Here is a 27,448-nt window from a genome sequence, read left to right as displayed (position 1 = left end):
TCAGCGGAGCGCCTCACCCCCCACCCGACCTGAGATGTCAGTGGAGCACCTCACCCCCCACACAACCTGAGATGTCAGCAGAGCGCCTCACCCCCCACCCGACCTGAGATGTCAGTGGAGCACCTCACCCCCCACACAACCTGAGATGTCAGCAGAGCGCCTCGCACCCCACCCGACCTGAGATGTCAGCGGAGCGCCTCACCCCCCACCCGACCTGAGATGTCAGCGGAGCGCCTCACCCCCCACCCGACCTGAGATGTCAGTGGAGCGCCTCACCCCCCACCCGACCTGAGATGTCAGCAGAGCGCCTCACCCCCCACCCGACCTGAGATGTCAGTGGAGCACCTCACCCCCCACACAACCTGAGATGTCAGCAGAGCGCCTCACCCCCCACCCGACCTGAGATGTCAGTGGAGCACCTCACCCCCCACACAACCTGAGATGTCAGCAGAGCGCCTCGCACCCCACCCGACCTGAGATGTCAGCAGAGCGCCTCACCCCCCACCCGACCTGAGATGTCAGTGGAGCACCTCACCCCCCACACAACCTGAGATGTCAGCAGAGCGCCTCACCCCCCACCCGACCTGAGATGTCAGTGGAGCACCTCACCCCCCACCCGACCTGAGATGTCAGTGGAGCACCTCACCCCCCACACAACCTGAGATGTCAGCGGAGTGCCTCACCCCCCACACAACCTGAGATGTCAGCAGAGCGCCTCGCACCCCACCCGACCTGAGATGTCAGCAGAGCGCCTCACCCCCCACCCGACCCAAGATGTCAGCAGAGCGCCTCACCCCCCACCCGACCTGAGATGTCAGTGGAGCACCTCACCCCCCACCCGACCTGAGATGTCAGTGGAGCACCTCACCCCCCACACAACCTGAGATGTCAGCGGAGTGCCTCACCCCCCACCCGACCTGAGATGTCAGCAGAGCGCCTCACCCCCCACCCGACCTGAGATGTCAGTGGAGCACCTCACCCCCCACACAACCTGAGATGTCAGCGGAGTGCCTCACCCCCCACCCGACCCGAGATGTCAGCGGAGCACCTTGCCCCCACCCGACCCGAGATGTCAGCGCCAGCGGAACGCCTCACCCCCACCCGACCCGAGATGTCGGTGGAGCGTCTCTCCCCCCACCCGACTCAAGATGTCAGCGGAGCGCCCCACCCCTCACCTGAGCCAAGATCTAAAGTGGGCTGGAGAGAGGAGAGAGGAGAGAGAGGGAGGAGGGGGGAGGATGACAGCGGCATCGGCTGGATCACCACAGGAGCTTGCCTTGTTCCCATACATTGAAAATTATGGACCAGATGGGGACAAGTGCAAAGCTCCCCTTTTTTCCACAAACATAACTCTGCTATTAGGGGGTTCAGACACCCCAAACCCCCCCTTATCTACGTCCATAGACGTTCATAAAGGTGAAAAGAAAACAGCGTGGGTGTCTCCCCAATCCCTACCGGTGCCCTTCGGGGCTGGTATGGATTTTAAGGGGAACCCCATGCCAAAATTTAGAATTATCAATCACCTGCTGCACTTGCAGGGCTCTGATGAGGAACATGGCAGGGTCTGCATCCCTTTAGTCGAGATTTATCTTACTTGGTAGTATCTCACCAAAAATTACATTTTTGTTCAGGGTATGCCCAAAATCTGACTTGTATTTTAGTGCAGTTCTGGGTAAATCAGTGAGCCAATCATACAAGCAGAAAATGACATACTGTATCTGGAGGGTTCTATATACCATCATTGTATAGAAAGTCTCCAGGCTGCCATATTGCATTTTACAGAGGACTGCAGTGTTGCAGATTGAAAAGGAATGGACATTTTTAAACTCTTGATGACCCGCTGACAGTAGATGTACTTGAGCGAAATTCCATTGGAGTTCCGTCGGAGAAACCTTCAAAGTTTATTCCGACGGCAAAACCAGTCGTATGTACGCGGCATAACCCAGTGTACAGAGAACAATGATCTGTCTGTTTCTTCTCCCTTAAATGCTTTTAAGGGAGAAGAAACAGCCAGATCAGTACATAAAAGCAGCACACATTACATATTGTTAGGCACAAAATTAACCCTTTGATTGCCCCTTGTAGTTAACCCCTTCCTAGCCAGTGTCATTAGTACAGTGTCAGTGTACAGTATTATCACTGATCACTGTATTAGTGTAGCAGTAATTTTTTTTTTCAACATTTTCATTTTTGCGTTTTATATAATTAAAAAATAAATTTAAAAAAACAGCAGTGATCAAATACCACCAAAAACAAGCTCTATTTGTGTGAAAAAAAGGATATAAATTTAATTTACGTACAGTGTTTCAGGACCATGCAAATAAGTAGCACAAAATGGTCTGCCTATGAAGGGGTTAAAACCTTGTAGTGGTCACGTGGTTGTTAATAATAACATTCTGTGACAATATGACTTAAGTGGCAATTGTTTATGCTATATATATTTTTTTTTATTTGCTTTTTTATTTTTTTTCCCCATGAAAGTGAACTTATCCTTTAACAGGGGAGGATCATAAAATGCAACAGAGTATTTATAAGTTTCTTTTTGCATGTACCGACTTATTCTTTGACAAAATATTTAAGACGAAATGTGTTGAGTGAAGTTGAGGCACGCATCAGATATTCTTCGGTTCCAGGGAAGTCATAGCAGAGATGTTAGTTTCAGTTGTCAGGCTGAAATCAGCCCCTAGGAGAGAATGCAGGAAGCAGAAAGTGGACCTTTGTGATTGAGTGATATAAATTAGAGGATAGCAGCACAGAGAGATGTGAGTCCAATGCTTTTTCAGTTTTTCCATAAAAGAAAAAAATGGTTTTAACAATATTTAACTATCTGGGACCTTTTATACTTAGACTTTTTGGAAGAGAAGAAGTGGATCGGAGAAGGACTACGAAAAAAAGACCTTAACACAAACGTCATTTACTTCCGTTGAGTCACCCATGAGGACACTGCAAATTCGTTCTTGGAGTGATCTTCATGTTACGGTATGTTGAAGAAAAAAAAAAATCATATTTTTAAGGCATTGAAAGAGACTTGTTTGCTTTCACTCACCTTTCATTTGTTACTTGTTGAGTCTTGAAACGTTGTGTATAATTATATGCATTTGTGAAACAAAGCATAGACGTTTATTCATTCCCGTATTTGTATTTGATTTTACACAGGTTAATTGTTTGCTTTGCCTCTGTTTTAGGTGTTTGTTGCAGTTTACTGTATTTGAGTAGCATCTGTTGGTACATGTGTTTTTTGTTTTATTTTATATATTTACTTTGTATATTCTATTGGCTATGTAGATGGTGGGACAAGAAATCTTTTTCTCCTGGCAAGGGATGAGTTGAATTGCCCCGATCTTGGTTCGAATAGAGTTCAGTTCAATTCAAATGAGGCTCAGATTCTGAACCCAAACCCTATTGAAATCAATAGGACATTCATTTATCAAATCAAAAATGCCCATTTTCTGGACTATAGGCAAAGGGTTGTTAAAAAAAAAAAAGCATGGCGTTGCCCTAGGGAAAATTTACCAATGTCAATAAAGTATTTTTTAATCCCATTTGGCATTTGTGTGGGTACATTTTTTTTTATATTTTTTTTTTTTTTTGCTCTAGATTTATATATTTTTCATATTCATATATTCTATTGGCTCTGTAGATGGTGGGACTAGAAATCTTTTGCTCCAGACAAGGAATTGCCCCAACTTTGGTTCGAATAGGGTTCAGCTCAGTTCAAATGAGATTCAGATTCTGAACCCAAACCCTACTAAAATCAATGGGAAAAAATATTTCTAATAAAAGTATGCCTATTTTTTTGGACTATAGGCAAAGAAAAAAAAGATTAGCAAGGTACTACCCTAGGAAACATGTACCATGTATGTTTTTTTAATTTTTTGATGGCTGGCATCAATGTTGTTTTTTTTTTTTTTTTAAATAACACCGGATTTACAGTATCTCACAAACGTGAGTACACCCCTCACATTTTTGTAAATATTGCATTATATCTTTTCATGTGACAACACTGAAGAAATGACACTTTGCTACAATGTAAAGTAGTGAGTGTACAGCTTGTATACAGCTTGTATAACAGTGTAAATTTGCTGTCACCTCAAAATAACGCAACACACAGCCATTAATGTCTAAACCGCTGGCAACAAAAGTTAGTCATATGAAAAGATATAATAAAATACTTACAAAAATGTGAGATACTGTACTTCATGGGACTTTTTCTTTATTAGTAAAGGACTTGTAAAAACTGCATCTTTTTATTTACACTGTTTTGGGTATTTGTTACAGTTTATTTGAGTAGCATCTGTGGGTACATGTGTGGGTTTTTTTCCACATATTTTTCTATATTTTCATATGTTCGATTGCCTATGTGGATGGTGGGACTAGGAATCTTTTGCTCCCTACTATGGATGAGCTGAATTGCCCCGCGTTCGGTTCAAACAGGGTTCTAAAAAATAAATAAAAATCGCATGGCCCTGCCCTAGGGAGCATGTACCAATGGTAATTATTTTTAATAGCATTTGGCTAGCAGCCATGATTTTTTTAAAAGCACTGGATATACATCATGGAACATTTTCATTAGTAAAGGACTTTATTTATACTGTTTTGTTTGCTGCAGTTTATTTGAGTAGTGTGAGGGGAGGGCCCGTGGAACCAAGAATCCCTTGGAAAGGTTGGGAAACCCATGTCTCAGTTCCCCATGCACCTCTTATGTCTAAGCCACCCTGTGCCATCCTGGCACAGGATGACTGAGAAAATATATCTTGGATTACTTAAAGTGGGAAAGTAATATTTATCCACGGCATCTCCCAGGATATACAGTTGGTAAAGACTATTCTTGGTTTGTTTGATTCTGAACTCAACATGTTAGTTGACAGAGCTGATCACATTGGCCTCTGTACAATGGACGACTCCTGCTGGAGCTCCTGCTATTGTGAGAAGGTGTCCTGTGTTTATAGTTATAGTTATGATAATGTATAATCTACTGTGTGAAGCTCGGTGACAACAAGTCTGACCTGTAGTGAAATCCTGATTAATCATAACAATGCCCAGGAGGTCACGGAGTCACATCGGCTGCTTTAAGGGATTAGTTAATTAGCTCATGTTAATTCTGTTTCTGGTTACAGGTGTATTATTAGAGTAATATGAGCAGGAGGGGGGACCTCCTCTTCTATTGTATATAAGACTTGTATTTTGGTTCTAATAAACAGTCCATATCTGATTCTGATATATTCAGACTGGGAGGAAGTGGTATATGATGAAAGCACCCAAGCGGAGTGTAGGATGTTTTGTTACAAGTAGCATCTGTGTATTTGATGCCCTAGGGAACACGTACCAATGTCAATTTTGTTTACTATTTACTCAGATCCATACTCAGAATTTTTTCTTAACAAAAACAAACAAAAAAACTAAAACATATAAAAAAAAGGGGGCAGACTTGATGGATCACTTGGTCTTTTTTCTGCTGTTACTTTTCTATGTGTCTATGTATCTATTTGGCTGGCAACAGTATTTTTTTTTTAAAACATTGGCATTTACAAAGGAAAAAAGAGCTGGCAATTTTCATATCCCTGCTGGTTTTCTTTAAAATAAAAAAAAGACACCCAGCCCCTCCAAAGGTCCTCACAAATACAAAGGTTCTTCAAAAAGTTTCTGCACTTTTTTAAACTCTATTATGGTGTTTATATAAAAGTGTGGAAACATTTTGAAGACCCCTCGTATATACAGTAACAGACACTTTAAGTTTGCTATGGATGGGCAATCCTCAAAAAAGAAAGTTTGAGGTTCCCCCTAAAAATCCATTTCAGACCCTAATCTGATCATGCAGTCTGTCTGGACAGGAAAGGGGTGGGACATGTGTGTGCCCCCTCTCCCTCCTGAATCATAATGGGCCACATGCCCTCAAAAAGGACCCCCTGGCAAAGAAGCCTCTTCCCAACAACCCTGGCCTAGAATTTGTGGTTGTGGGGGTCTGCAGGTGGAAGGCTTTTTTGAATCTGGAAGCTTCTTTTACCAGACATTGATCTACATACTGTATTTGTATGATGTGATTGACAGTGGATATACATTGGACTTTTTTTTAATTAATACATTTAATTAGTAAATGACTTGTCTAAGACTGTGTCTTTGTTTTTATTTGCTCTTTAAATTTTTTGTGTGAATAGGTGGGGTACTATGTTCCCATTACTTCACATGGGATACAGGATGGTATATGGGTGCCCTCTTACTGTTAAAGGAGAAGTCCAGTCTGAGCTTTTTTGGCTGGGCTTCTCCTAAAGGTCACAGGAGTGCAATTTGTTTTGCACTCCTGTGACCCGTTTTCAGCGGAGAGTGGTTTGAAGTTCGCTCTCTGCTGATGTCACCAGGATCAGTCCAGGCAGCATGTCATCCCAACTTAGGAAGTCAACTTAGGATCCGCCAGCTGCCTGGACTGATGGCAGTCTCAGCCTCTCAGCGAGCCGATGAGAAGTTGAGATGGCCGCTCCCTACCCCTTCACAGCTCAGCACTCCAGTGAGCGAGGAGGAGCAGAGCAGGAGAGATGCTGACTGACGGGCAGCAGCTCTCCGCTTGGGGAGGTGAGAGAACCAAGCCATTGGCAATGTTCAGTGGCTCAAGGCTCAGTGAAGCGGCAGCGGGGGATAGATGCAGCATCGGTCTGATGCTGCATCCACCTAGGTAAGTATGATTAGGCAAAAAAACAAAACATACTTCTCTTTTAAAGAGGGATTCCAGATTCTGATAAGCAATGATGTCACTACTATTCCCATCCCTTCCCTTATTGCATTGAGGAAAGCTTGGGGAGATGTCATTGGGCTAGGGGCATCGTCTGGTTAGGGTTGTTGGGTTTTTTGTTTCAGTGGGCATCAGGCATCTTGATTAATGTAGTTGTACATTGTGGGACTTTTGTTTAATGTAAGGAGCATTTTTACCACTGACCCACCAACACATGGAGCATTCTTTCCCCTGACCACCAATGTAAGGAATATTCTACCCACTGACCACCAATGTAAGGAGCATTCTTCCCACTTATCACCAATGTAAGGGGACAGTATTCCACTGAACACCAATGTAAGGAGCATTTTCCCCACTGGCCATAAATGTAAAGAACATTCTTTCCACCGAATACCAATGTAAGTGGCATTCTTCCACTGACCACCATTGTAAGGAACATTCTTCCCACTGACCACCAATGTAAGGAGTATTCTTCTCATAGATCACCGATGTAAGGAGCATTCTTCGCACAGATCACCAATGTAAGGGACATTCTTCCCATTGACCACTAATGTAAGCTTCATTCTTCCCACTGACCACCAATGTACAGTGCCTTGAAAAAGTATTCATAACCCTTGAATTTTTTCACATTTTGTCATGTTACAACCAAAAACTTAAATGTATTTTATTGGGATTTTATGTGGTAGACCAACACAAAGTGGCACATAATTGGGAAGTAGAAGGAAAATTATAAATTGTTTTCATTTTTTTTTTTACAAATAAACATGTGAAAAGTGTGGCGTGCATTTTTATTCAGCCCCTATTCTGATACCCCTAATTAAAATCTAGTGGAACCAATTGCCTTCAGAAGTCACCTAATTAGTAAATAGGGTAAGCAATTTAATCTCAGTATTCATACAGCTGTTCTATGAAGCCCTCAGAGGTTTAATATAGAATCTTAATGAACAAACAGCATCATGAAGGCCAAGGAACACACCAGACAGGTCAGAGATAAAGTTGTGGAGAAGTTTAAAGCGGGGTTAAGTTATAGAAAAATATGCCAAGCTTTGAACATGTCTGTATGTGTTAGAATGGCCCAGTCAAAGTCCAGGCCTAAATCCAATTGAGAATCTGTGGCAAGACTTGAAAATTACTGTTCACAGACATTCTTTATCCAATCTGAAAGAGCTTGAGCTATTTTGCAAAGAAGAATGGGCAAAAATGTCACTCTCTATATGTGCAAAGCTGATGTAGACATATCCAAAAAGACTTGCAGCTGTAATTGCAGTGAAAGGTGGTTCTACAAAATAGGGATGGGCCGAACGGACCCCTGTTCGGTTCGGAACAGAACTTCCAAACACTGTGAACGTTTGGATCCGAACCCCATTAAAGTCAATGGGACCCGAACCTAAAATTTCAATTTTGAAGGCTTAAATGCAAGTAATTAGGCATACAATGGTTATAGGGTACTGGGTCCTGATCTGGGGGATATGGATCAATAACAAAAAAGTTTGTGAAAAACCTCATTTTTAAATGAGCAGTGATTTTTTTTATTTTTAAAGTGAAAGACTAAAAATGAAAAATTCCTTCTAATATAGTGCCAGGGGGTCCCCTTAGTCTAACTGTAAAGTGCAGATCTGTACCATGTCTAGAATCTGCTGCAACAATAATTTAATTTATAAAGCCAAAAGAAAATGACATTTTTCCTGCAAGCTGCCTTTATTTTGCTTAGCAACAGCTGGGGAGCCAGTGTGTATGATGAGACCACAATGTAGTGCACTGGGAACCAGATTAGAGATTTTTTTGCATACATTCTGGTGTCGCTTTGACTTTGGATAAAAGTAACAGGTGCGTTAAAATTGGTCTTTGGGTGTTGATGGTGCCTTCCCACCGTAACCCTATAGGGATAATCTTAATGAAAGCAAGAATTTGCCTTGCTGTAAAAAAGTGCAATGATATGCACCTATCAAACAGGTGCAGACAAATTGGTCTTTGGGTGTTAGTGGTGCCTTCCCACTGTAACCCTATAGAGGTACTCTTGATGAAAGCAAGAATTTGCCTTGCTGTAAAAAATTGCAATGATATGCACCTGTCAAACAGGTGAGGAAAAACTGGTCTGTGGGTGTCGGTGGTGCCTTCCCACCATAACCCTTTAGAGGTACTCTTGATGAAAGCAAGAATTTGCCTTGCTGTAAAAAATTGCAATGATATGCACCTGTCAAACAGGTGTGTTAAAATTGGTCTTTGGGTGTTGGTAGTGCCTTCCCACCGTAACCCTATAGAGATAATCTTGATGAAAGCAAGAATTTGCCTTGCTGTAAAAAATTGCAATGATATGCACCTGTCAGACAGGTGCAGAAAAATTGGTCTTTGGGTGTTAATTGTGCCCTATGAAACCTATACCAAAAACATTCTTCCAGATGAAATGATTGAACACCCTCAAAGCTAGGCAGCCTGGAAGTCCTGGCGCATGTTTCCCGTGTTTAGAACAGTCTGACAGCAAAATGACATTTCTAAGGAAAAAAGCTATTTAAAACTACTCGCGGCTATTGCATTGCCGGTCCGACAATACACATAGAAGTTCATTGATAAAAATGGCATGCGAATTCCCCACAGGGGAACCCCGAACCGAAATTTTTAAAAAAATGACGTGGGGGTCCCCCTAAGTTCCATACCAGGCCCTTCAGGTCTGGTATAGATATTAAGGGGAACCCCTGCCAAAATGTAAAAAAAAAAATGACGTGGGGGTCCCCCTAAATTCCATACCAGACCCTTCAGGTCTGCTCCTGAAAAAACGTCCGTTTTTAAAACTTTTTTTTGCATTGATCCATGTCCCCTGGGGCAGGACCCAGGTCCCCAAACACTTTTTATGACAATAACTTGCATATAAGCCTTTAAAATTAGCACTTTTGATTTCTCCCATAGACTTTTAAAGGGTGTTCCACGGCATTCGAATTTGCCGCGAACACCCCAAATTGTTCGCTGTTCGGCGAACTTGCGAACAGCCAATGTTCGAGTCGAACATGAGTTCGACTCGAACTCAAAGCTCATCCCTAGTGGACAGACGCGTTCTATGATCAGTAACGAAACCTCCTGCAGCACTGAATGCCCATTCTGAAAGCACACTGGATGCAGGGCAGCCCAACAACTCAATAGCATACTGGGCAAGTTCTGGCCAGTGGTCTATTCTCAAGACCCAGTAAGCCAGTGGATCGTCAGCCGGAAAGCTCTCCATCTCTGTTTTGGCCCCAAGGTAATCGTCCACCATGTGATGCAGACGCTGCCGATGGGATGTGGAAGCTGACAGCCCTGGGCAGTGAGGACTAAAAAAATTCTGAAATGCCTCACTTAGGCGGATGCCTTCTCCAATGCTCCTTTCTTGACCAATGGAAGACTTAAAAGGACGTTTTCCACCACACTGTCTGTAACCTACTAGAGTCAGGAAAAACGTTCAATAAAATTCTCTTTAATGTGTCCTCAAGATGATGTGTCCTTTTATCCTCTGCACTCTTTGTGGGGAAGGGATGAGTTCAGAGACTTTCCCCTTATAACGGTGGTCAAGGTGGGTTGCCAAAGAGTAATCATCCTTCTCCTTTATGCCACGTAGGGATGAGCCGAACACCCCCCGGTTCGGTTCGCACCAGAACCTGCGAACGGACCAAAAGTTCGCACGAACGTTAGAACCCCATTGACGTCTATGGGACTCGAACGTTCGAAATCAAAAGTGCTCATTTTAAAGGCTAATTTGCATGGTATTGTCCTAAAAAGGGTTTGGGGACCCGGGTCCTACCCCAGGGGACATGTATCAATGCAAAAAAAACGTTTAAAAACGGCCGTTTTTTCGGGAGCAGTGATTTTAATGATGCTTAAAGTAAAAAAAAAAGTGAAATATTCCTTTAAATATCGTACCTGAGGGGTGTCTATAGTATGCCTGTAAAGTGACGCGTGTTTCCTGTGTTTAGAACAGTCCCTGCACCAAATGTCATTTTTAAAGGAAAAAATCTCATTTAAAACTGCTTGCGGGTTTAATGTAATGTCGGGTCCTGGCAATATGGATGAAAATCAGTGAGACAAACGGCATGGGTACCCCCCAGTCCATTACCAGGCCCTTTGGGTCTTGTATGGATATTAAGGGGAACCCCGCACCCAAATTAAAATAAGGAAAGGTGTGGGGCCACCAGGCCCTATTTACTCTGAACAGCAGTATACAGGCTGTAGGTTTGTTGTTAAGTAGAATCTCTTTGTAATTTTGAACGGGTACATTTTTAACGTGTTTAGCTCCAGCCAAAAAATCTTTTTTAAGCTTTTTGGAAAACATAGGGAAGGGTTATCACCCCTGTGACATTTGTTTTGCTGTCTTTCCTCCTCTTCAGAAGATTTCACCTCACTTTTTGTCCCAATGGATTGGAAAGCATCAGTGGAAAGGAGAAATGTTTTTCCCATATTACCTCTTACAGGAGAGAATTTCCCTTCCTAGGGGTAGATTTATTCTCACTTCCTGTTGTCTCCTTCCGTTTGCAAGTTGTTTGTAAGTTAGTTGTTTGAAAGTAGGGTCATGCCCTATATACTCAGCAGAAATTTGGGCCTTAGGTGTTGCTGTGGCCACAACACTGTAAGCCCTCACAGGGCTCTGCTGTGAAATATTAGATCAAGAATTGTAATTACATGCCCCTGTTGAACAGGAGCTGAAAAATTAGGCCTTAGGCACTGGTGCTGGTGCCACAACAATGCAACCCCTCACAGACACTCTAGTTGGAATGCAGGAACGAGCCCTGCTGCAAAGTATTACATCAAAAATCGTAATTACACGCCCCTGTTAAACAGGGGCTGAAAAATTGTGCCTTAGGCACTGGTGGTGGCACCCAGAACCAAAAATGTTCTTACAAGCTATCAGCGTGATGATTGAGGAGGAAGAGGATAATTACTCAGGGATAGTCACTCAGCATCAGCATAGGCAGTCTTTGAAGGGATCTGAGATTTCAAAAAAAATTATTCGGTTACATTAGCATCAGGTGCTTGGTAGCTGGTGGTGATCCAAGACTCATTCATTTTTATGAAGGTCAGTCGATCGACCGAGTCAGTGGACAGACGCACCCTGTGATCGGTTACCACGCCTCCAGCAGCACTGAATGTGCGTTCCGAAAGAACGCTGGATGCAGGACAGGCCAGTAGCTCAATTGCATACTGTGCAAGCTCTGGCCAGTGATTCATCCTCAAGACCCAGTAACCCAGAGGATTTTCGGTGGGAAAGGTGTCCAAGTCTGATCTTGCCCCTAGGTATTCCTGCACCATGTAAAACAGACGCTGGCGATGGTTGCTGGAACTGATCATACCTTGGGGCTGCGGACCAAAAAATTGTCTGAACGCATCGGTCAGACGGCCACCTTCTCCACCGCTCCTTCTTTGACTGACCGAAGCCTCAGCAACACGTTGTCCAGAAACAGGAGTTTGTAACCTCCCAGTCTCTGGGAACGCGTTGCACAGACCTTTCTGCAAGGCCTCCCGAAGATGTTTCATCCTCTGCTCCCTCTGTGATGGCAAGATAAGGTCCGCAACCTTACCCTTGTAACGTGGATCAAGGAGGGTTGCCAGCCAGTATTGGTCCTTCTCCTTGATACCACGAATACGAGGATCCTTACGCAGGCTTTGCAGGATCAGGGAGGCCATGCAGCGTAGGTTTGCTGAGGCATTCGGTCCGGAGTCCTCTGGGTCACTAAGGACGACATGGTCCGCAGCCACCTCCTCCCAGCCACGTACAAGTCCATGTGTTTCTTGGGACTGATCCCTTAAAGACTGCTGCTGATGCTGAGTGCCAGGCTCCACCTCCATACTGACACAATCTTCCTCCTCCTCCTCCTCCTCGTCCTCTTCCTGTGTGATCGGCGGGCACGCAGGAACACTGTCTGGATAAAGGGGGCCTTGAGAGCTAAGGAAGTCCTCCTCTTCCTGCCTCTGTTCTGCCTCAAGTGCCCTGTCCATTATTCCACGCAGCGTGTGCTCCAACAGGTGGACAAGGGGGACAGTGTCACTGATGCATGCACTGTCACTGCTCACCATCCTCGTGGCCTCCTCAAATGGTGACAGGACAGTGCATGCATCCCTGATCATGGCCCACTGGCGTGGGGAAAAAAAACCAAGCTCCCCTGACCCTGTCCTGGTGCCATAGTCGCACAGGTACTCATTGATGGCCCTCTGCTGCGTGTGCAGCCGCTGCAGCATGGCCAACATTGAGTTCCACCTGGTGGGCATGTCACAGATTAGGCGGTTCTTGGGCAGGTTAAACTCCTTTTGGAGGTCCGTCAGCCGAGCACTGGCATTATATGACCGGCGGAAATGCACACAGACTTTCCTGGCCTGCCTCAGGACATCCTGTAAGCCCGGGTACCTGCCCAAGAACCGCTGCACCACCAAGTTAAGGACGTGAGCCAAACAGGGCACATGGGTCATTTGTCCCTGTCGGAGGGCAGAGAGGAGGTTGGTGCCATTGTCGCAAACCACCATTCCTGCCTTAAGTTGGCGTGGCGTCAACCACCTCTGAACCTGCCCCTGCAGAGCTGACAGAACCTCTGCCCCAGTGTGGCTCCTGTCCCCCAAGCACACCAGCTCAAGCACCGCATGGCATCTTTTGGCCTGCGTACTTGCGTAGCCCCTTGAACGACTACGGAGCACCGCTGGTTCTGAGGAAGAGGCCATGGAGGAAGAAGAAGAGGAGGGGGTGGAGGAGAGAGGTGTGTCACAATCATTAGCATTTTGGAGGCGTGGTGGCGGAACAACCTCCAACACTACTGCACCTTGTCCTGCATCCTTCCCAGCTGCCAGCAGAGTCATCCAATGCGCCGTGAAACTTAGGTAATGTCCCTGTCCATGCCTGCTGGACCATGAGTCAGCGGTAATATGCACCTTACCGCTGACCGCCCTGTCCAGCGAGGCATGGACATTGCCTTCCACATGCCGGTAGAGAGCCGGAATCGCCTTCCGTGAGAAAAAGTGGCGTTTGGGTACCTGCCACTGAGGAACCGCACATTCCACAAACTCACGGAAGGGGGCAGAGTCTACCAACTGAAAAGGCAGCAGTTGAAGTGCTAGCAATTTTGCCAAGCTAGCATTCAACCGTTGGGCATGTGGATGGCTGGGAGCAAACTTCTTTCGGCGGTGCAGCAGCTGGGGCAGGGAAATTTGCCTGGTACAATCTGACGTCGGTGTACCAAAATCAGATTGCCCACAAGTACGTGGCTGTGACACACCTAATTCTACACCTTCCTTCCTCTCAGTGCAGGTCTCAGAGAGGACTGAAGGTCTAGTGGGGTTGGAAATCTCAGCTGATGAGGAGCAAGCAGAGGTCCTCTTTGTTCTTTGGTGTGGGTCTTTTAGATACGCTTGCCAACGAACTGCATGGCAGGTCAACATATGTCTGGTCAAGCATATGGTACCCAAGCGGGAGATGTTTTGGCCACGCGAGATACGCTTGAGACATATGTTGCAAATAGCAGCGGTGCAATCTGATGCACTCGTCTCAAAAAAGGCCCACACCAAAGAACTTTTTGAATAATGTGCAGAGACTGCAGCGCCCTGCACATGTGGAGCTTTGGGGTGTGATGCAGTCAATGTGCTGCCCTTAGGCTGGCCCCTGGAGGGCATCCTGCCTCGTTGGTGATGTGCCGCCTCCTCCTCCTCCTCCTCCTCTCTCCTATCAGGCACCCACGTTGAGTCAGTGACCTCATCATCCCCTCCCTCCTCATCACTGGAGCAAACCTGGCAGTATGCTGCAGCAGGGGGAGCATGACTGCCACATTGCTGTCCTTCTTGGGCACCCCCTCTGTCCGTGCTCGTGTTACTGCCTTCATCGAGCTCAGTATCATCATCAGAGCCTTCCAAACGCTGGGCATCCTCCTGGAGCATGTACCCAACACTGTGGTCAAACAGTTCGAGGGACTCCTCAGGAGGACATGGTGGGGCTAGGGAAGGAGTCACTGATGACATTGAGCCGAGGGAAGAGGCCGCTGCTTTGCCAGACAAAGTACCCTGGGCATGGGTGAGAGAGGATGAGGAGGATGAGGATGGCTTGGTCATCCACTCGACCAAGTCTTCCGCATGTTGCGGCTCAACATGGCCAGCTGCCGAAAAAAAGGCCAAGCGTGTCCCATGGCCACGTGCTGATGAGGATGCACCGTCTCCACGACCAGCACTAGACACAGAGCCTGCTTGCCCTCTCTTATTGGCTTGTGACTGTCTGCCTCTCCTTCTTGGCCTTCCAGACATACTAATGGCCTGTAGCTGCACTAAGCTGGGATATAGATATATAGATATATAGATATATGTATATGTATATGTATATGTACTGATACTGCAGCTAGCAAAATCAACTGCCTGCCTGTAGTATGAGAACACCACCAACCTTCTACAGGTAGCTTTAGCTGAACACTGTGAGGTGGACGCACCCCACTAGCTTGTAGGTTTAGCTGAACACTGTGAGCAGGACGCACCCCACTAACTTGTAGGTTTAGCAGAACACTGTGAGCAGGACGCACTGCACTAACTGTAAATAGTCTAGCTGCCTGACTGTGGTACTAATAGGATCAAAAGAACACCAGCAATTTTCTTCAGGTAGCTGTATTTTCTGTAACAAGATAAGCCTACCTGTCAGTAAGAAGATAACAGAAACGGATCTAGCTGAACACTGTGAGCAGGACGCACCCCACTAGCTTGTAGGTTTAGCTGAACACTGTGAGGTGGACGCACCCCACTAACTTGTAGGTTTAGCTGAACACTGTGAGCAGGACGCACCCCACTAACTTGTAGGTTTAGCAGAACACTGTGAGCAGGACGCACTGCACTAACTGTAAATAGTCTAGCTGCCTGACTGTGGTACTAATAGGATCAAAAGAACACCAGCAATTTTCTTCAGGTAGCTGTATTTACTGTAACAAGACAAGCCTGCCTGTCAGTAAGAAGATAACAGAAACGGATCTAGCTGAACACTGTGAGCAGGACGCACCCCACTAACTTGTAGGTTTAGCTGAACACTGTGAGCAGGACGCACCCCACTTACTTGTAGGTTTAGCAGAACACTGTGGGCAGGACGCACTGCACTAACTGTAAATAGTCTAGCTGCCTGACTGTGGTACTAATAGGATCAAAAGAACACCAGTAATTTTCTTTAAAATACTGTAACAAGACAAGCCTGCCTGTCAGTAAGAAGATAACAGATAGCTGAACACTGTGAGCAGGACGCACTGCACTAAATGTAAATAGTCTAGCTGCCTGACTGTGGTACTAATAGGATCAAAAGAACACCAGTAATTTTCTTCAAAATGCTGTAACAAGACAAGCCTGCCTGTCAGTAGGAATATAACAGGAACGGATCTAGCTGAACACTGTGAGCAGGACGCACAACACTAAATGTAAATAGTCTAGAAGATAACAGGAATGGATCTAGCTAAACTGAATACAGTGTATATATATATATATATATATATATATATATATATATATATATATATATATATATATATATATATATATACTGTATTCAGTTTAGCTAGATCCATTCCTGTTATCTTCTAGACTATTTACATTTAATGAAATGACACTGTCTCTCTCTCTCTCTCTAAGCACACCGGAACACACTGCACAGGGCCGCCGTGCAGGCGGCCTTATATAGTGTGGGGCATGTACTAAATCCCCTGAGCCATAATTGGCCAAAGCCTCCTTGGCTTTGGCCAATTATGGCTCTCTGTTAAGGCGGCGCTGTGATTGGCCAAGCATGCGGGTCATAGTGCATGCTTGGCCAATCATCAGCAAGCAATGCACTGCGATGCCGCAGTGAATTATGGGCCGTGACGCGCCACACGAATTTGGCGCGAACGGCCCATATCGTTCGCAATTCGACGAACGATCGAACAGCCGATGTTCGAGTCGAACATGGGTTCGACTCGAACACGAAGCTCATCCCTAATGCCACGTATTCTTGGGTCCTTTCGCAGGCTTTGAAGCATGAGGTTGCCCATTTGCCTCAAATTTGCAAAGGCTTGACTCCTCAGGCTTGAGTCCTGAGTGACTCCTCGGGGTCACTCAGGATGACAGCATCTGGAACTTCCTCCTCCAAGCCACGCACTACTCCCAAGGGTCCTGGGGTTGGAAAGCCACCGCTTACAGATTGGCGCATGTCTTCCTCTTCTTCAAAGCCTATGAAAGTGCCAGAATGCTCCTCCTCATCCTCCTCCCCTCTCTCCTCCTGTGTGTTCTGTGACATAGGAATGATGGTGTCTGCATAAAGTGGGCCTTGAGAGGAAAGGAAGTCCTCCTCTTCCTCCTGCTGCTCTGCCTCCAGTGCCCTGTCCATAATGCCATGCAGAGTCTGCTCCAGCAGGAACACAACAGGGATTGTGTCAGTGATGCCTGCACTGTCACTGCTCACCATCCTTGTGGCCTCCTCAAATGGTGACAATACAGTGCATGCATCCTTAATGATCAGCCATTGGCGTGGGGAATCAGGCGGTTTACGGGCAGGTGGAATTCCCGCTGAATTTCAGCCAACCGAGCACTGGCTGTGTATGACCGCCTGAAATGGCTACATACTCTTCTGGCCTGCTTTAGTATATCTTGCAACCCTGGGTACGTACTTAGGAAACGCTGCACCACCAAACTGAGGACATGTGCCAGGCATGGCACATGTGTCAACTTTCCCTGTCTAAGGGCGGACAAGAGGTTTGAGCCATTATCGGACACCACCATTCCTGGCTCCAGCTAGCATGGTGTGAACCACCTCTGGGCCTGACCTTGCAGAGCTGCAAGAATCTCTGCTCCGGTGTGGTTCCTGTCCCCTAAACACACCAGCTGAAGCACTGTATGGCACCTTTTAGCCTGACTCTGGGAAAAGCCCTTTGAACGCTTAGCGGGTACCTGATGTTCATAGGACTATTCTGCAGAGGAAGGGATGGAAGTGGCGGAGGAGGGGGTAAAGCTCACAGGCCTGGCATCATCACCACCAGCTGTATGGAGACATAGGGGCACAACAAGCTGCAGCACTGAGCCCTGTCCTGCATCCTTTCGAGTTGCAAGCAGCGTTACCCAGTGTGCGGTAAATGTCGTCCCTGTCCATGCTTGCTTGACCGCGTGTCAGCAGTAAGGTGGATTTTACGGCTGACTGCCTTGCCCAATGATGCCAGAACATTCCCTTCCACGTGATGGCAGAGAGATGGAATTACCTTACGTGAAAAGTGGTATCAACTGGGAACCTGCCATTGTGGTACAGCACATTGTGCGAATTCAAGGAAGGGGGCAGAATCCACCAGGCTGAAAGGCAGAAGTTGGAGAGCCAACTGCTTTGACAAGCTTCCATTCAGGCGCTGGGCATGTGGGTGGCAGGGACTGTATTTTTTTTTCCGCTGCAAAAGATGGGGCAGAGAAATTTGCTGGCTACAGTCTACAGCTGGTGGTGTGCTGCTGGTAGATGAGCTGCTAGGACCTTGGACACCCTGTGCTATAGCGTCATCCCTGTCAGTGGAGGCTACTGAAAGGTAATGACTCGGTATCGCAGGGGCAGACTGAAGTGGGTATGGAGGAGGAGGGGGAGGGACAGATTTGTGCCCCTTTTGTGTGGCTTTTAGGTGCTCTTGCCAACGGGCTGAGTGGTTGGAAGTTAAATGCCTTGTTAGGCATGTGGTACCCAAATGGTTGGTGTTTTTGCCACATTTGATGTGCCTGTAATACAGTTTGCATATAGCAACAGTGCTATATGCTGCAGATGTGCTGAAAAAAGCCCAGACAGCTGAGCTGTGGGGGTGGGCCGGAAGATAATAGCTGCAGAATGTGATGGAATAGGGTGGCTGCTCTCTAATCTATCTTGATGCCGACCTCCTTGGGATTGTGCTGCCTCACCTTCAGTTTCCTCCTCTGCTCTATCTGGCACCCAAGTCACATCAGTGACATCATCATCATCATCATCATCATCATCATCATCTCCATCTCCTTCACCTTCATCATTACCATTGGAGACAACTTGGCAATACGCTGCGGCTTGGGGAACATGAATGCCAATTTATCTACCAGTGTTCCTCCCTCTCTCTAGGCTCATGTTCCTGTCATCCTCAACCTCAGAACCAGCATCTGAATCCAGTAATGGCTGGGCATCATCAAGGAGCAAGTGGCTGACGCTATGGTCAAATAACTCAGCTGACTCCTCAATGGCTGATGTTAGGGCTATGGCAGGAATAGATGTGGACAAGGAGGCAAGTTATCCACTCTGGTAACTGCAGGGGACTGCACACTTGTCTCTGTGTGACAGAGGATAAGGAGGATGAGGAAGGTTTAGTAAGCCAGTCCACCACCTCCTCTGCATGCTGTGGCTGGATAGCACAGGCAAACTCACTAAATAGAGGAAATGATGCTCTGCCTGAGGACTGACCACCACGTCCACCTTTGCCTGTGGACACATTTGTTGCTGGCCCCCTTACAGTGCCAAGGGAACATCTGCCTCTCCTTGTTGTTCTCCCAGACATTATTGGGAGAGAGGGGGTGGTGCTTATAAGCAAATGTAAAAGGAGAAGTTGAAATCTGTACATAGATGCACTTTAATAAATGTAAAGAGGTGTTTGGTGCCCTTTAATTTGAGTACTCACACTACACAGATACACTCCACGGATACAATATAATATACTGCAATATAATGCGCCACAGAACTACAGTCATGGCTGAAATTGTTGGCACCCCAGAATTTTTTCCAGAAAATCAAGTATTTCTCACAGAAAAATATTGCAGTAACACATGTTTTGCTATACACATGTATTGGAACAAAACAAAAAAAGGGAGGAAAAAAAGCAAATTGGACATAATGTCACACAAAATTCCAAAAACGGGCTGGTCAAAATTCTTAGCACCCTTTCAAAATTGTGGATAAATAAGATTGTTTCAAGCATGTGATGCTCCTTTAAACTCACCTGGGGCAACAGGTGTGGGCAATATAAAAATAACACCTGAAAGCAGATAAAAAGGAGAGAAGTTCACTTAGTCTTTGCATTGTGTGTCTGTGTGTGCCACACTAAGCATGGACAACAGAAAGAGGAGAAGAGGACTGTCTGAGGACTTGAGAACCAAAATTGTGGAAAAATATCAACAATCTCAAGGTTACAAGTCCTTCTCCAGAGATCTAGATTTTCCTTTGTCTACAGTGTGCAACATTATCAAGAAGAACCCATGGCACTGTAGCTAATCTCTCTGGGCGTGGACAGAAGAGAAAAATCGATGAAAGGTTGCAACGCAGGATAGTCCGGATGGTGGATAAGCAGCCCCAAACAAGTTCCAAAGAAATTCAAGCTGTCCTGCAGGCTCAGGGAGCATTAGTGTCAGCGCGAACTATCCGTCGACATTTAAATGAAATGAAACGCTATGGCAGGAGACCCAGGAGGACCCCACTGCTGACACAGAGACATAAAAAAGCAAGACTACAGTTTGCCAAAATGTACTTGAGTAAGCCAAAATCCTTCTGGGAAAAGGTCTTGTGGACAGATGAGACCAAGATAGAGCTTTTTGGTAAAGCACTTCATTCTACTGTTTTTTTCCTGAAAACGGAATGAGGCCTACAAAGAAAAGAACACAGTACCTACAGTGAAATATGGTGGAGGTTCAATGATGTTTTGGGGTTGTTTTGCTGCCTCTAGCACTGGTGCCTTGAATGTGTGCAAGGCATCATGAAATCTGAGGATTACCAAAGGATTTTGGGTCGCACTGTAGAGCCCAGTGTCAGAAAGCTGGGTTTGCATCCGAGATCTTGGGTCTTCCAGCAGGACAATGACCCCAAACATACCTCAAAAAGCACCCAGAAATGGATGGCAACAAAGTGCTAGAGAGTTCTAAAGTGGCCAGCAATGAGTCCAGATCTAAATCCCATTGAACACCTGTGGAGAGATCTTAAAATTGCTGTTGGGAAAAGGCACCCTTCCAATAAGAGAGACCTGTAGCAGTTTCCAAAGGAAGAGTTGTGGAGTGCATGACTAATAGTTGTCCTGTGGACAGATTCTCCCACCTGATCTGTGGATCTCTGCAGCTCCTCCAGAGTTACCATGGGCCTCTTGGCTGCTTCTCTGATTAATGCTCTCCTTACTCGGCCTGTCAGTTTAGGTGGACGGTTATGTCTTGGTAGGTTTGCAGTTGTGTCATACTCTTTCCATGTTCACAGCTTGGGATATTTTTTTATAACCTAACCCTGCTTTAAACTTTTCCACAACGTTATCCCTGACCTGTCTGGTGTGTTCCTTGGCATTTGTGATGCTGTTTGTTCACTAAGGTTCTCTAACAAACCTCAGAGGGCTTCACAGAACAGCAACTGCTGTATTCAAATGTGCACCTGATGCACAGGATTCCTTACACCTGCTTCCTCCTCACTGGCTGTAATTGACAGCAGTGGGAGCCAATAGCTCCCACTGCTGTTTCTAAGCCAATGAGGAGGCAGAGAGCTGGGACAGCAGCTGCTCTCGTGTACATCATTGGCTCAGGCTCAGGTAAGGATTAGGGGGACTGGGTGGAGAGCTGCACAGTGAAGGGTTTTTACCTTCTTGCATAGATTGCATGAAGGTATAATACCTTCAGCCTTTACAACCACTTTAAACAATCCAATACTTGTGGCAAGATCATCCTTTTGCTGTGGAAAAGGAAAGAATTTTTTTTTTTTCTGTTTAGCTCATTGTATAAGACCTAAGGCTCCATTCACACCTTGGCATCCCGGATCGCGGGTGGAATTGCCGCGAATCTCCCCGTGTTCCCAAATCATGACAAATCACGGGACGCCCTTGCATCACTTTCAATGGCACCCCGATCGCGGCGCAATTTTGCCGTGATTGTCAACAGAGGATTTGCGGTAAAATCATGCAAACAGTATCGCGATACGCCTCACGCCCAAAATTAGTCTACTTTTGACGGCAAAGTCGCATTTGGGGTGCCATTGGAAGTAATGGGATCGCAAGGACTTCCCGTGTATTGCCGTGATGCGGGATCATGGGCAGAAGATGCCTAGATGTGAACGGAGCCTTAGTGTGTGTGTCTGTGTGATCTACTGAATAACTTAAGGTTTTAATACCTTATGCCGCATACACACGGTCGGACTTTTCGGCTACAAAAGTCCGACGGACGCCGCCGGACCAAATCCGGCGGACAATCCGACCATGTGTGGTCTGCATCGGTCTGCATCGGACTTCCGACGGACCTTTTCGGTCGGAAATCCGACATACTTTAGATTTGAAGCCTGCTTCAAATCTTTACATCGTAACTTCGCCAGACTGAGTTCCTGACGGAAAGCCCGTTCGTCTGTATGCTGGTCCGAAGGACCAGATACGACGTAAGGGCAGGGTACTGCATCTCGCGCTCGCTACAATAGGAAAAAAAAAATTCCTATTGCGGCAAGCGTGGGGCATGCCAGGCCCTTAAGTCTGGTATGGATTTTAAGGGGAACCCCCTACGCCGAAAAAACGGCATGGGGTCCCCCCAAAATCCATACCAGACCCCGATCCAAGCACGCAGCCCGGCCGGTCAGGAAAGGGGGTGGGGACGAGCGAGAGCCCCCCCTCCTGAACCATACCAGGCCGCATGCCCTCAACATGGGGGGTGCTTTGGGGGAGGGGGGCGCCCTGTGGCCCCCCCAAAGCACCTTGTCCCCATGTTGATGAGGACAAGGGCCTCTTCCTGACAACCCTGGCCATTGGTTGATGGGGTCTGCGGGCGGGGGGCTTATCGAAATCCGGGAGCCCCCTTTAATAAGGGAGCCCCCAGATCCCGGCCCCCCATCCTATGTGAATGAGTATGGGGTACATGGTACCCCTACCCATTCACCTAGGGAAAAAGTGTCAATAAAAAAACACAGTGCACAGGTTTTTAAAGTAATTTATTAGACAGCTCCGGGGTCTTCTTCCGGCTTCAGGGGTCTCTCCGTTTCTTCGCACTCTCTGGGTCTTCTGCCGGGCTCCTCCGCTATCTTCTGCTCTTTTGCAGCTCTTTTGTTAGCACTGGCCCGGACTTCTGCCTTCTGCCTTCTGTCTTCCGCCTTCTTCCTTCTTCCTTCTCTTCCTTCTCTTCTTCTCTTCTTCTCTTCTTCCGATGTTGACAAGACCCTCTCTCCGGCTGGAATGCTCTCTGAGCGCTCTGATGTGACTTATATAGGCGGTAACCCCGCCCCCTTATGCCGTCACAGTCCCTGGGCATGCTGGGACTGTGATGTCATAAGGGGGTGTGATCACCGCGTGATTTTGACCACGCCCCCTTATGACATCACAGTATAAGCATGCCAAGAGGCCCTTGTCCTCATCAACATGGGGACAAGGTTCTTTGGGGTGGGGGGGCCGCAGGGCTCCCCCTTCCCCAAAGCACCCCCCCATGTTGAGGGCATGCGGCCTGGTACGGTTCAGGAGGGGGGGGGCGCTCGCTCGTCCCCACCCCCTTTCCTGACCGGCCAGGCTGCATGCTCAGATCGGGGTCTGGTATGGATTTTGGGTGGACCTCACGCCATTTTTTGGGCGTAGGGGGTTCCCCTTAAAATCCATACCAGACCTAAGGGCCTGGCATGCCCCGCGACGGGGCTCGCAAGGTGTCAATCTCGCCGATAAAAGCGGTGAGATTGACTTCCTTTTCTAGTCCTGTCGTACCTGGGTCACGTTCAAAATGAACGGACTTGGCCGTGTGTGGCCAAGTCCGTTCATCCTGAAAGTCCGCTGTAACTCCGGCAAAAGTCCGTCGGGAAGACCAGCGGACCTAGTCTGCCGGAAAGTCCGGTCGTGTGTAGGCAAGTCCGTCCGTTCAGAAAGTCCGGCGGTAGTCCGCCGGAAGTCTAGCGGCAAGTACGTCGGACCTAGCTTCCCAGAAAGTCTGACCGTGTGTACGAGGCATTAGGTTCACAATTCTGCATGTGGCTGCAGGTGCAGGAATTGCAGCAATACCCGCAACCAACCATAGTGAAAACTCACTGCTCTGCGGAATTGCGCGGGGCAGCCTTTATTCTGAATGGCACCCCCACACATGTAAAATCTCAGTGCGTGTGCGGAAACCGCAGGTAAATCAAATGGTCAAAAAGACTGCGCGATTTCTCCTGTGGCTACATTTTTGAAAAGGTGCATGCACCTTTTTTTGTAGAAACGCAGGCATGGCAGTCCATTGAAATAAATAGGCTGTCGTGACCGTGCATGCAGAGATGTGAACCTAGGGTAACTGACTATTTTCATTAACCTATTAGAATAGATAGAATGAGTTTCTAAATAAAAAAAGGAAAATACAGCAGAGGATACAGCAGTATAAAACTGGCAAACAGAAGGAATTATCATAATAGGCCTAACCAATAAGGGATAATAGGACTAACTGGTGTATTACTAACTTTTTTTTAACTATGGGGATAAGGAGATGTGGTAGATGTGAGTGATGTGAGATAGTTTAGTTACACACTATTCTTGCACAAATTTTTTTCTCTCAAATATTACAAAAAAATTAGCTCCTAGGCAAAGTTTCAGCAATGAAAAATATAAAAATAAAGGGCGCAATAGACAAATAATAATAAATAAAGAACATCAACCAATTAGTAATGTGCATATACTAATAATAAATCTGAAATGAATGAAGTGCATATAATATTGATAAATCTGAAATGTCCTTAACTAACATTAGTGATCAAATCTTTCTGTATATGCTCCAACGCCACATATACAAGAAGATTTGATCACAAATGTTTGTTATGGACATTTCAGATTTATCAATATTATATGCACTTTATTAATTTCAGATTTATTAATAGTATGTGCACATTACTAATTGGTTAATGTTGTGTATTTATTATTATTTGCAGCATTAGAATCATTTGGTATTCACATTGGTGCCATTATCCCATCACTTTTTTCCTTACAAAGTTTCAGCAATAATTGCCTGATATGCTCTAAAAACCTCAAGAATAAAGTATAACCTGAAAAAAAATAAAGGCAAAATACCCCATTAAATATATTAACCTCAACCAGCCCAGCTCCTCTGTCCCTTTTCTTGGGCTATTACTCTGGGGGAGGGGGACTTTTTGCCTGATCATGTGACTACTCTAGTCAGCTGTCAAAGTGGTCACATGATGGGGAGCTGGTCCAGCTGGCTCCAGACAATTAATAGAAAGTGGAAGCAGTCCTGGACAGCTTGGTTGCTGTGTTGGGAGCAAGCAGTGAGCTCTCTCTCAGCAGGGAAACCTCTGGGTTTCTTCCCGCGCGTTACATGGGCGGGAAGAAACAAACAGTACAAAAGTAGCTCTAGTGTTAACAATTGACGTGTTGGCTATCAATCGGTTGTTGTGGATAGATAAAAGGGTGTTTTGGGTGTACACATCTGTGCAGAGAGAGCACATACAAATTATACCCCAGCACTGCAATGCAAAGAACTTGAGCATAGCCTGTTAAAGGGTATATGACACTAAAATCTCATTAAGTCTTAACAGCTGGTGGCATAAAAAGGATATCGGGGGAACTGGAGAAAGTGCAGAGAAGGGCAACCAAATTGCCTTCAGAAGTCATCTGATTAGTAAATAGAGTCCATGTGTGTGTAATTGAATCGTAGTATAAATACAGCTGTTCTGTGAAACTCTCAGAGGTTTGTTAGAGAACCTTAGTGAACAAACAGCATCATGAAGGTCAATAAACACACCAGACAGGTCAGGGATAAAGTTGTGGAGAAGTTTAAAGCAGGATTAGGTTATAAAAATATATCCCAAGCTTTTGAACATCTCACAGAGCACTGTTCAATCCACTATCAGAAAATGGAAATAGTATGGCACAACTGCAAAACTACCAAAACATGGCCATCCACCTGAACTGACAGGCCTGGGCAAGGAGAGCATTAATCAGAAGCAGCCAGGAGGCCCATGGTAACTCTGGAGGAGCTGCAGAGATCCACAGCTCAGGTGGGAGAATCTGTCCACAGGACAACTATTAGTCGTACACTCCACTTTTCTTCAACAGGGACAAGGAAGCTGGTCAGAGTTGATGGGAAGATGGATGGGGCTAAATACAGGGCAATTCCAGATTAAAAAAACTGTAATGCTGCGTACACACGTGCAGAATTTCTGACAGAAAGAGTCTGATGGGAGCTTTTCATCATATATTCCGATCATGTGTATGCCCCATCGGACTTTTCCCATCAAAAATTCAGACGGACTTAGATATAGAACATGTTTTAAATTTTTCCGACAGAACGAATTACTATTGGTAAAACTGCTCGTCTGTATGCTGTTCCAACGGACCAAAAACAACACATGCTCTGAAGCAAGTACGAGACAGAAGCTATTGGCTACTGGCTCTTGAACTTCCTTTTTCTAGTGCCGTCGTACGTGGTGTACGTCACATCGTTCTGGACGGTCGGAATTTGTTGTGATCGTGTGTATGCAAGACAGCTTGAGCGGAATTCAGTCGGAACTCCGTTGGAAAAACCGCCAGAGTTTATTCCAACAGCAAAAGCGGTCGTGTGTACAGGGCATTAGAGTCTGAAAAAGACTTGAGACTGGGGCAGAGGTTCACCTTCCATCAGGACAACAACCCTAAAGATACAGCCAGAGCTACAATAGAATGGTTTAGAAAAAAGCATATGCGTGTGTTAGAATGGCCCAGTCAAAGTCCAGACCTAAATCCAATTGAGAATCTGTGGCAAGACTTGAAAATTGCTGTTCACAGACGCTCTCCATCCAATCTAACAGAGCTTGAGCTATTTTGCAAAGAAGAATGGGCAAAAATATCAGACTCTAGAAGTGCAAAGCTCGTAGAGACATCCCCAAAATGACTTGCAACTGTAATTGCAGTGAAAGTTGGTTATTCAAAGTATTGACTCAGGGAGGCTGAATACAAATGCACGCCACACTTTTCACATATTTATTTGGAAAAAATTTGGAAAACCAGTTATCATTATCCTTCCACATAATTATGTGCCACTTTGTGTTGGTGTTTCACATAAAATCCCCCCCTCCAAAAAAAAAAAAAACATTTGCCTTTTTGGTTGTAACATGACAGAATGTGGAAAATTTCAAGGGGTAGGAATACTTTTTTAAGACACTATATAAACAAATTCAACTTAAGAACAAACCTACAGAACCTATGTTATTCGTTACCTGGGGACTGCCTGTACTAACAATTATGGGTAATTACACCAGGGGTAGTTTATCTGGGGAATATCCCATTGCTTCCTTGGGGATCTAAAAGGAATTTTTTCCCCCACTGGAGTAAACTGGATCATGCTTTATTGCCATTTTTGCCTGCCTTTAGATCAACTGTGGGTATATTGTGTATATGGAGGTTTTTTTTTCTGTTGGTTGAACTAAATGGACTTTTGTCTTTTTTCAGCCTAACTATGTAACAAACAGCTGAAATATAAAGTTAGAGAAGGGTCACCTGACTACAGAATGTCAAAATTCAGCAATTTATGAGCCATAAATCACATTTTCACAAAATTACCAATCCAAGCAAGGTGATAAGTGTGAAATTTCAGCATTCCATGAGTGATATAGGTTGACAAGTATAGTAAAGCAGTTTTGCCATTGATGTTGACAAATTTAGTTTGATGCAAATTTCACATTGGCAAATCTTGTTTTTTGATTGGCGAAGTTGCTGGAAAATGGATGAACACCACAGTGGTAATTAAAGTGAATGTGGAAATTAGAATTTTGTGTTGCATGCACTTTTAGATGAATCATTGGTGAATGCCCATATGAGTTCTGAGGAATGCAACAATACCTAAATTCACCCCAGGCATACA

At 45.7% G+C, this 27,448-nt stretch overlaps 1 protein-coding gene across 1 annotated transcript in view; it reads left to right on the top strand.

Moving 5' to 3' along the window:
• The first annotated feature begins 1,318 nt into the window (after positions 1–1,318).
• LOC141139091 (alpha-1,4-N-acetylglucosaminyltransferase-like) overlaps positions 1,319–27,448 on the top strand; it is a 50,664-nt gene continuing 24,534 nt past the window's right edge. Inside the window, exon 1 of the mRNA XM_073624902.1 lies at positions 1,319–2,979. The gene's annotated coding sequence lies outside the window, so the exon portion shown is untranslated. The remainder of the gene's footprint in view (positions 2,980–27,448) is intronic.

Source organism: Aquarana catesbeiana, linkage group LG04 (assembly GCF_042186555.1).
Source record: "Aquarana catesbeiana isolate 2022-GZ linkage group LG04, ASM4218655v1, whole genome shotgun sequence".
NCBI lineage: Eukaryota > Metazoa > Chordata > Amphibia > Anura > Ranidae > Aquarana > Aquarana catesbeiana.
This window is presented reverse-complemented; position numbering and strand designations above follow the sequence as displayed.